Source organism: Mustelus asterias, chromosome 19, assembly GCF_964213995.1.
Source record: "Mustelus asterias chromosome 19, sMusAst1.hap1.1, whole genome shotgun sequence".
In the NCBI taxonomy this organism is placed as follows: domain Eukaryota; kingdom Metazoa; phylum Chordata; class Chondrichthyes; order Carcharhiniformes; family Triakidae; genus Mustelus; species Mustelus asterias.
This window is the reverse complement of record NC_135819.1, coordinates 80,686,708-80,695,478: the sequence shown is the minus strand read 5'-3', so window position 1 is coordinate 80,695,478 and position 8,771 is coordinate 80,686,708. Positions and strand designations below refer to the sequence as shown.

General features: G+C 44.0%; 1 non-coding gene across 1 annotated transcript; it reads right to left on the bottom strand.

Annotated features, from left to right (window-relative positions):
- Positions 1 to 4,125: 4,125 nt before the first annotated feature.
- trnar-ucu (transfer RNA arginine (anticodon UCU)) lies at positions 4,126 to 4,219 on the bottom strand. The gene is given in 2 exon segments: positions 4,126 to 4,164; positions 4,183 to 4,219. It is a non-coding gene; the product is annotated as a tRNA-Arg (tRNA).
- Between the last annotated feature and the right edge of the window lie 4,552 nt (positions 4,220 to 8,771).

Sequence of the window (8,771 nt, the reverse complement as noted above, 5' to 3'; positions counted from 1 at the left end):
ATCATAATTCCGGTCATTAGGTAAAAAAAAGTCTAACGGCTTACTACCCAACAGTATAGGACACACCTTCACAGATTGTAACTCTTACCCCTGCAATCTTCAAGCCTCACATTAAAAGTGGCAGAACTGGAACCAATCGGAAATCCACCGAGCAGACATCGTTTTGTGTCCAATCAAGAAAAACGTTAATTTGTTCCAACTATTAATATTCAGATTTGAGAGAACTTTATCGACAGAATAAATGGTTATTTCCCCCAGTGTTGGTGAACTGTGGAATATGATCCCTTATGAAATAAACCTCAGCAATTTATTACTAATGATGCAATTTAATATAATTACTGTGTGCATCAAGGTAAATGTACGTTGGGAACCATTGGTTTATGAAAATGAAGTGGATGGTACATACTTAAGGGTGCAACAGATCAGAAAGGTGTGTGTGTAACGCGGAATTTACATTATGCAGTTCAGTTTTCGGGTCAGCATGTTTTTTCGAAGATATAAATTCAATTAAATTGGGTTAAATTAGCAGCTAAACCTTGAGGTTTGCAGCCCTGACTTTTGATAATGGACCTTAGTGAAAGTATAGAGCCATTCATTACCGAAAATATAAATTGCAGCTGTATTTTCAATGGTCTGAATGAATAAAACATTGTCCACAATTCTGGAGCAATAGATTTTCTATTGTATCTTCTGCAATAAGCACTGTGTGATTTGTGTTTACGCTCGATAATAAATCTCTGAGTTCAGAAATCCTCTCTTAGTTAGATGGTACAAGGCAAGGGCTGTCTTAGTGACAACCCAGTTAGTTAAGTGGTTTTATAACCACTTGACTTCACCACCTACGACTGGAGACCTCTGATGGCTCAGAAACGTGTCTTTTATGCATGATAAATGTTTTTCACGCTGTGCGCATACAATATTTATTAACCATTAATGGTTGTAGTACCACCAACAGCAACATTCAGCTGTATTCATGTGAAAGAAATGGTGTAATATATACAGCGTGTAGAATTTCAGCCATCAATTATTCATCAGTGATTGCAGAGTGAAGTCGCCAGAAAACATCCCAGTGTTTGAAACATAAAGGGCTAAGTTTTCTCAGTCCAGATCCCCAGTGCATTCCGCCGCCTGAGAGGTTTCCCAGGGGCAGGCTGGGAATGGGATTGGCTGCTTACTGAATGGGGACACATGCGATTCACTTATTAAAAGTCCCAATTAGGAGCAGTGGATGACATTTTTCCAATTTAATCAAGGCAGCTTCCCGATGGCAGGACCTGGTGCCTTGGAAACCTCAAACAGATTTCCTCCTCAGAGGGCATATTGTTTTATCCATTCGTTGGACATGGGTGTCACTGGCTGGCCAGCAGTTATTGCCCATCCCTAGTCACCCTTGAACTGAGTGTTTCGTTCAGCCATTTCATGTGGCAGTTAAGAGTCAACCACATTGCTGTGGCTCTGGAGTCATATGTAGGCCAGACCGGGTAGAGACGGCAGATTTCCTTCCCCAGAGGACATTAGTGAGCCGGATGGGTTTTTCCGACAATGGTTTCATGCTCATCAGTAGATTCTTAATTCCAGATATTTTTTATTGAATTTAAATTCAACTATATGCCGTGGCGGGATTCGAACCTGGGTCCCCAGTATTCATGTTGAGATGCTATCACGATCGCCAACCTGCTTCTGCAGCACTCACCTCCCCACGTGAGGCTTTTGATGCTCTCGAGCTGTGGGCAGTGTCAGGAGTCTGTCCAGGACAGCGAGAGCTGGCTAATGAGGAGAGCGAATCCGGGAATTTCACTGAACTAGTCTCACTTCCACCCAAGTTCCGGACTTGGGAACCCCACTTGGTACGGGTGTCAGGATCCCAAAGCCCACGGGAAGATCTTGCCCGAAAATCCTTCCAGTAATGACTGGAAACAGTTTCCATTTATTTTAAATAAACATATTATCCAAAATCAATACAGAATGTGTGAGTCCAAGCGTATATTTGAATTTTGAACTGAGATACCTTTCTCATCTGTTCAAGCCTCATTGGCGTTTGCTGAAATCACCGACAACCACAGATCTGATTGGAAACTTTCACTTATTCCCAATAAACCTGGTGTTCCAGAAACATTGGGAGAATTTTGTAATTAATTACATTGTTGCGCTGGAAAAGAATATAAGAAGTAGGAGCAGTATTAGGTCATACGGCCCCAGGGACCTTCTGCACCTTTCAATAATAATAGCTGATCTTCAAGTTCCCCGTTAAAACCCTGAACATCTTTGATTTGACCTGTTGAACTGATCCAATTGTCTACATGCCATTGAACAGCCTCATTCAGTGTCAGTTTAGTATGTGTGTTATTCTAGATGGTGTGATAATGGGTTGGGAGCCAAGAGCCAGCTTCCTTGAAGGACATCAGGGGTAGAAGTTACTAAAACATGATTGATGGAGGTGTTTTCTTCATTTGAAGGATATACATTTCATTTCCAGCCGTACGACACAAGAGTCCACCCTCTCACTGAGGCCAGAATGACGCTTTTCCATTCAAAGCTGTTGGAGCTATTTGCCGATATGGGACACCATTTTGGAGAAATGTCTCATTTCTGGTTGATGAGAGTTCACAGGCTGATCAGTTTACATTGAAACGCACTTGGTGACCAGGTTAAAACACTGCGGATGCTGGAACCTGAAACAAAACCTGAAGGTGCTGGAAAATCTCAGCAGGTCTGGCAGCGTCTGTGCAGAGCGCCGTTGGCTCTACTCCCTCTCCACAGAGGCTGTCAGACCTCCTGAGCTCTTCGGTTTCTGTTGGTGTCCAGGATTTTGTGAGGCCTGACGACGCTCCATCACGACAGCGATCTATAGTTTCTGCTTGATCCCTTGTCAATAATACAATGTTTGACGTCGCTTAAAACCACAGATCCAATTGGAAATTTTCACTCCTTCCCAGTAAACTTGGGATTCCTGATAGGATTGTAGAACATATGGAGACAGTGGCACAGTGGTTAGCACTACTGACTCACAGTGCCAGGGACCTGAGTTCAATTCCAGCCTTGGGTCGCTGTCTGTGTGGAGTCTGCACATTCTCCCCGTGTCTGCGTGGGTTTCCTCCGGGTGCTCCGGTTTGCTCCCACACTCCAAAGATGTGTGGGTCAGGTTGATTGGCCATCCTAAATTAACTCTAGTGTCAGGGGGTTTGGCAGGGTAAATATGTGGGGTTATGGGGATAGGACCTGGATGGGATTGTGGTTAGTGCAGACTCGATGGGCTGAATGGCCTCCTTCTGCACTGTAGGGATTCTATGAATTTTATGATTAATTACAATGTTGTGCTGTATAAGAAACAGAGTCTTTGAATATTTTTAAGGCAGGGATGGATAGATTCTTGATTAGCAAGGGGGAGGTGAAAGGTTATCATAGGTTGGCAGGAATGTGAGGTTAAGGTTAGTCAGATCAACCATGATCTTATTAAATGGTGGAGCAGACTCGAGGGGCTGAATGGCCTACCCCTGCTCCTAACTTGTATGTTTGTACGTGATATCACAATAGACTTTTAGGGGAATTTTGACTTCCAAAAATAATAGATTTGGCTCAGTTGGGAAGCAGATTTTTAAAAAAATCTTAAACCTAACCTACCCTCCGACACGGTGAGGCAACTAATCTACTCCCATCTTGTAAAGAGGCTGCGTGCCTCAGATTTTAACTCCATTTGAACGTCAGGTGACCCACACGTGTAGAAACGCAGCCTCTGAAGGGAGCTGAAGACTGTGTGAAAGAGTTCAATGTCTTTCTGTAATAACTCCACGGAGGCGAAAGTCCCGTCACCAAGTTACTTTATTTACACCATACATCTGTACACAGCCAGCTCTCCAGTTGCTCCCTGCTGAATGCAGGCTGGGAGTCCGACACACCTGCTTTAAATAGGGAGCATGAGGTTCCCTGATTTAATCATCAATTAGGACTCATCAGGTATCTCTTTTGAATTTTATGAAAGCCCCCGGGGTTTGCGATTTATTCTCGAGGCAGTGTTTTCCCTGGGAGCCGAGTAAACGGAAACAGCATGGAGAGATGGCAGAGCAGGAAATGGCGATGCCAAAGCGGAATCATATTCATGAAGCAGCAAACTGTTGGCTACTAATCTGATCCATCTGGTGGGACTCGAACCCACAACCTTTGAATGGCTAACTTGCCATTATTTAGAAGTCCAACGCGCTGTCCATTGCGCCACAGAGTCACGTAGGACTCATCAGGTCGTTCATACTCTAGCAAGCCAACCTCATTAGCCTTGCTGAAGTCATCACGCTTTCCAGCACTGCTAATGGGCCAGATGGAGCAGGAGTTCTTTTCCTTATCCTTACAAGTCCTACCAGGAATTCTGAGTCCAATTCTGGGCTTTAGGGAGGATGTGAAGGAGAAAATGCAGAGTTGATTGACTAGAATGATTCCAGGGATGAGGGGGTAAGATAGCTTATCCGTAGATAGATTGGAGAAGCTGGGATTGTCCTCCTTGGAGCAGAGAAGGCGAAGAGGAGATTTGATGGAGGAGTTTAAAATGATTAAGGATTTACATAGAGTAACTCAGGAGAGAATGTTTCCATTGGTTAAAGGGTTAATAAGCAGAAGATATCACATTCACGGTGATTGGCGAATGAATCAGAGATGTACACAAGAAATCTTTTTTATGCAGCAGGCATTTGGGATTTGGAAATGCTCTGTCTGATAGGACGGTGGAAATAGAGTCAATTGTAGCTTTCAGAAAGAGAGTTAGATAAATACTTAAATGAGATATGGGGAAAGGGCGGGGAGTGGAATTAACTGGATTGTTCTTTGAAAGAGCTGGCACAGACTCAATGGGCTGAATGGCCTCCTGTGCTGTATTGTGAGAGCTGCCCTCTCTGCTCTGTTGGGAAGGAGTAAATAAAGTGTATTTCAACAATGGCAGCCTGCAGTTGAGTATGTGTCAGTGCCATACACAGCAGACAGAATGCAAGTTATTTTGTTCAATTAGATTGGGCACAGATAAGATGGTGATGAACCGAAACACCAAATGCTTTGCGTTGTGTCAATTGTAAATTCCAATCAATTGTTAGTGGCTATGAGTTGCGTCATAGACTAAGAGGTCAAAGATATAACCGAGGCTGCCAGATAACATTTGACATAAAAAGTTATTCGCTAAGCTCAAAGCTGTAGGGGTGCAGGAAATGGATAGAAAGTTGGTTGAAAAGTGGAACACAATAGAATCTTGTTAGAGCGGTTACATTCGGGTAGGGGAAATGCAGAGTGGAGTGCATCGGCGGTCAGTGCTGGGATTGCTGCTGTTTCTCATGTGCATGAAGGAGAAAGGCAGTGTGAATGGGTAAAATTCACAGGTGGCACCAAACTGGGGAGTGAAATTGCAGAATGAATTCAGTATACAAGGGGACAAAGTAATTGCAGATAAAATTTAACATGGCCAAATGGAAATATTGTAGAGGAAGGAAAATGTGAAAGATGTACACACTCCATGAACGATGCTGAAATAACCACTGTTGAGTTCTGAAAAAGACATGAGTCTTAGGGCCTGATTTTAACTCTGTCAGTGAAAATAGGCTTTGATTGAGTTAAAATTCAGCCCCAATGAGACTTTGATCAAAGAGCCCACCAACTGAGGCAGAACGTAAATCAAGAAAGTCATCAGACTGTTGAACGATGTGGTCAAGCCAGTCAGTTACAAAGCAGAGCAAGGTCATAACCAAGCTCCGCTTCAGATCGCGCATTCAACAATGCCAATCAAAGCCTCAGAGTGATACGCAAGCCTTCTCAAGGGCAGTTAAGGATGGCCAATCAATGCTGGCCCAGCCAACAACACCCACATTCAATGAATGAATATTTATAAACATTTGAAAAGCAGAAGCCCAGGCCGATCCCGGGTCTCAGAGCGATGGGAATTCTAGAGGGGGGTCTTCAGAGTACTGGGAATCTCCAGAAACTTTCCAGAAAAAAGAATATGAAAGTGCCAGTGGAACATCAAGCCTTGGGTTCTTTTATGCCCACCAGAGAGAGGAGGCAAGGCCTTGGTTTAATGCCTCCTCTGACAGTACAGCACTCCCTCAGTACTGCACCGGAGTGCTCTAATCCTCTAATGGAATTTAAATAATCTGACTCTGAGGGGAGAGTGCTGCCACTGGGTATAGAATGCATAGAATCCCTGCAGTGCAGAAGGAGGCCATTTGGCCCATCAGGTCTGCACCAAACTATGAAGGAGAAGTTTAAGATACCGGGTAAGATACTCTGTCAGAAAGTCGGTACAGATTCAATGGGCCGAATGGCCTCTTCTGCGCTGTAGCGATTCTATGGTTTACCATGGCTAATCTCCCTAACCAACACATCTTTGGACTGTAGTGGGAAAGATTTTAATAAAAAGGTATATCCCCACCTGTGTGGCATGGAGTGAGCTCTGTTTAATTTTGTTTTATAAGGCCTTTTGTAGTTCGAATCATCGAATCTCTACAGTGCAGAAGGAGGCCATTCAGCCCATTCAGCCTGCACCGACAATGATCCCACCCAGGCCCTATCCCCATAAACCCACATATTAACCTTAATAATCCCCTAAGGGGTATGTTAGCATGGCCAATCCACCTAACCTGCGCATCTTTAGACACATATAGGCACTATATAAATTGGTGGTGTTGGGCTGGCTCTCACCCAGGAGGGAAGCACGGGAGAAGGATTGCTGGAATGGCAGAGAGAGTGCAATCTGAAATCACTCCCGCTGTAGTTATTATATCGCATTATTATTTAGATTGGGTGGGGTTGATGATTGCTAATCCATTTTAAAAGGGGTCCATCAAGCAGAGAGTGGAGCCACTGCCTTAGAGTCCTCAGTGATGAGGAAGGATTGAGAAAACAACCCAGGAGACAACCTTACAGAGAAGCACAAAGCTGTGAAAGCCGATGCGTGGTGTCAATCTGAAATATTCAATTGCGAGAGAGGACCAAGGGGTCAAACATTTCCAATTGACTCCACCAAGATCTCCAGTGAGGTGTTTGAAAACCTCAGGACTTGTTCTCCAGCGGTCAGCTTTGCTCACAGCTTGGTATGGCTCCTGCTCTGCGCAAGACCGCAAGAAACTCCAAAGGGTTGTGAACGAAGCCCAGTCCATCACTCAAACCAGCCTCCCATCCATTGACTCTGTCTACATTTCCCACTGCCTTGAAAAAGCAGCCAGCATAATCAAGGACTCCACACACCCCGGACATACTCTCTTCCACATTCTTCCATTGGGAAAAAGATGCAAAGGTCTGTGATCACATACCAACCGAAACAAGAATATCTTCTTCCCTGCTGCCATCAGACTTTTGAATGGTCCGAGCACACATCAAGCTGATCTTTCTCTTCACCCTATCAGTAATTGCAACGCTATACTCTGCATCCTCTCCTTTCCTTCTCCCCATGTACTCTATGAACAGTATGCTTTGTCTGTATAGTGTGCAAGAAACAATATTTTTCACTGTATCCCAATACACGTGACAATAAAATCAAATCAAATAATTCAATTCAATCAATTCACAGCAACCTTCCCAATTTTCTCAGCAGCTCCAACCCCTGCGCCATTGGTAGATTCAGGTTAGCTTCAATCAATGGCAACAAGTAATAACATTGGCTCCCCTGCTGATGGGTGCAGCCAATGAACAGTCTAGTAAACAGTGGCTTGATCCGTGATCCATTGCATTGAATGGGGTAGGGGACTGGGGGGTAATCACGCACCCAGATCCCCACGCCTGATTCCAAGTGCTTTCCAGTTTAACCTTCATCATTTTATAACAGCTGACGATTTATGTAGAAAATATAAGCGTGGCTTCCCACATTTTGAGAAATCCTGCTTTGGTGCGAGAGCCGTTTAGAATAAAGAAACTTCCAGAAATCTTTGGAACTCAAGCAAGTTGTAATTATCGGCACTGTGGGTGCACCTACACCACACGGACTGCAGCGATTCAAGAAGGCAGCTCACCACCACCTTCTCAAGGGCAACTCGGGATGGCCAGTAAATGCTGACCTAGCCAGTGATGCCCACATCATGAAGAGCCACAAAGGAGGATTGGATCCATTCCTGATCCGCTGGAAATTACACGGATGTGGCTTTCAGACAAGAAGAGTCTTTTTTTAAAAAAGCTGGTTCGAATTATGAAACAGAATCTGGTGTGAGTCGGAATGGCTTTTTCCTATATTTATGTTTCCTGACCTATCATTTTAAGAGCAATAATTTATACATTCACTCCCAAAACCTATGTTACTGACCTAATGCAAAACTGTACAGTATCAAATTTACTGTTGACTTGTTGTTACGTTTAGTGGCTAATTTTCTAAATGACAGAAATACAGCCCAAAATTCCACACACCCAACCCCTTTGAGACTACTGCATTGTACGATTATTTCAGTTAGCGATCGTGAGGAATGTGATACCACATATGGAAGACTGGTGATTTATCTTGTTGATAGGAAGTGGCTGCTTGGTTTTAAACCAGCGTGGACAAACATTAGACTTTGTCTGTAGTGAATATTCACTTTGTGAAACTTTCAACTTCAGAGTAACTCACCGCTCAAAACTCCCCAAAACCATCGACAAGGCACAGGTCAGGGGTGTGATGGAACACTCCCCACTTGCCTGGATGAGTGCAGCTCCAACAACACTCAAAAAGCTCAACACCATCCAGGACAAAGCAGCCGACATGATTGGCACCCCATCCACCAATGTAAATATTCACCTCTTTCAACACCAATGCACAGTGGCAGCTGTGTGTACCG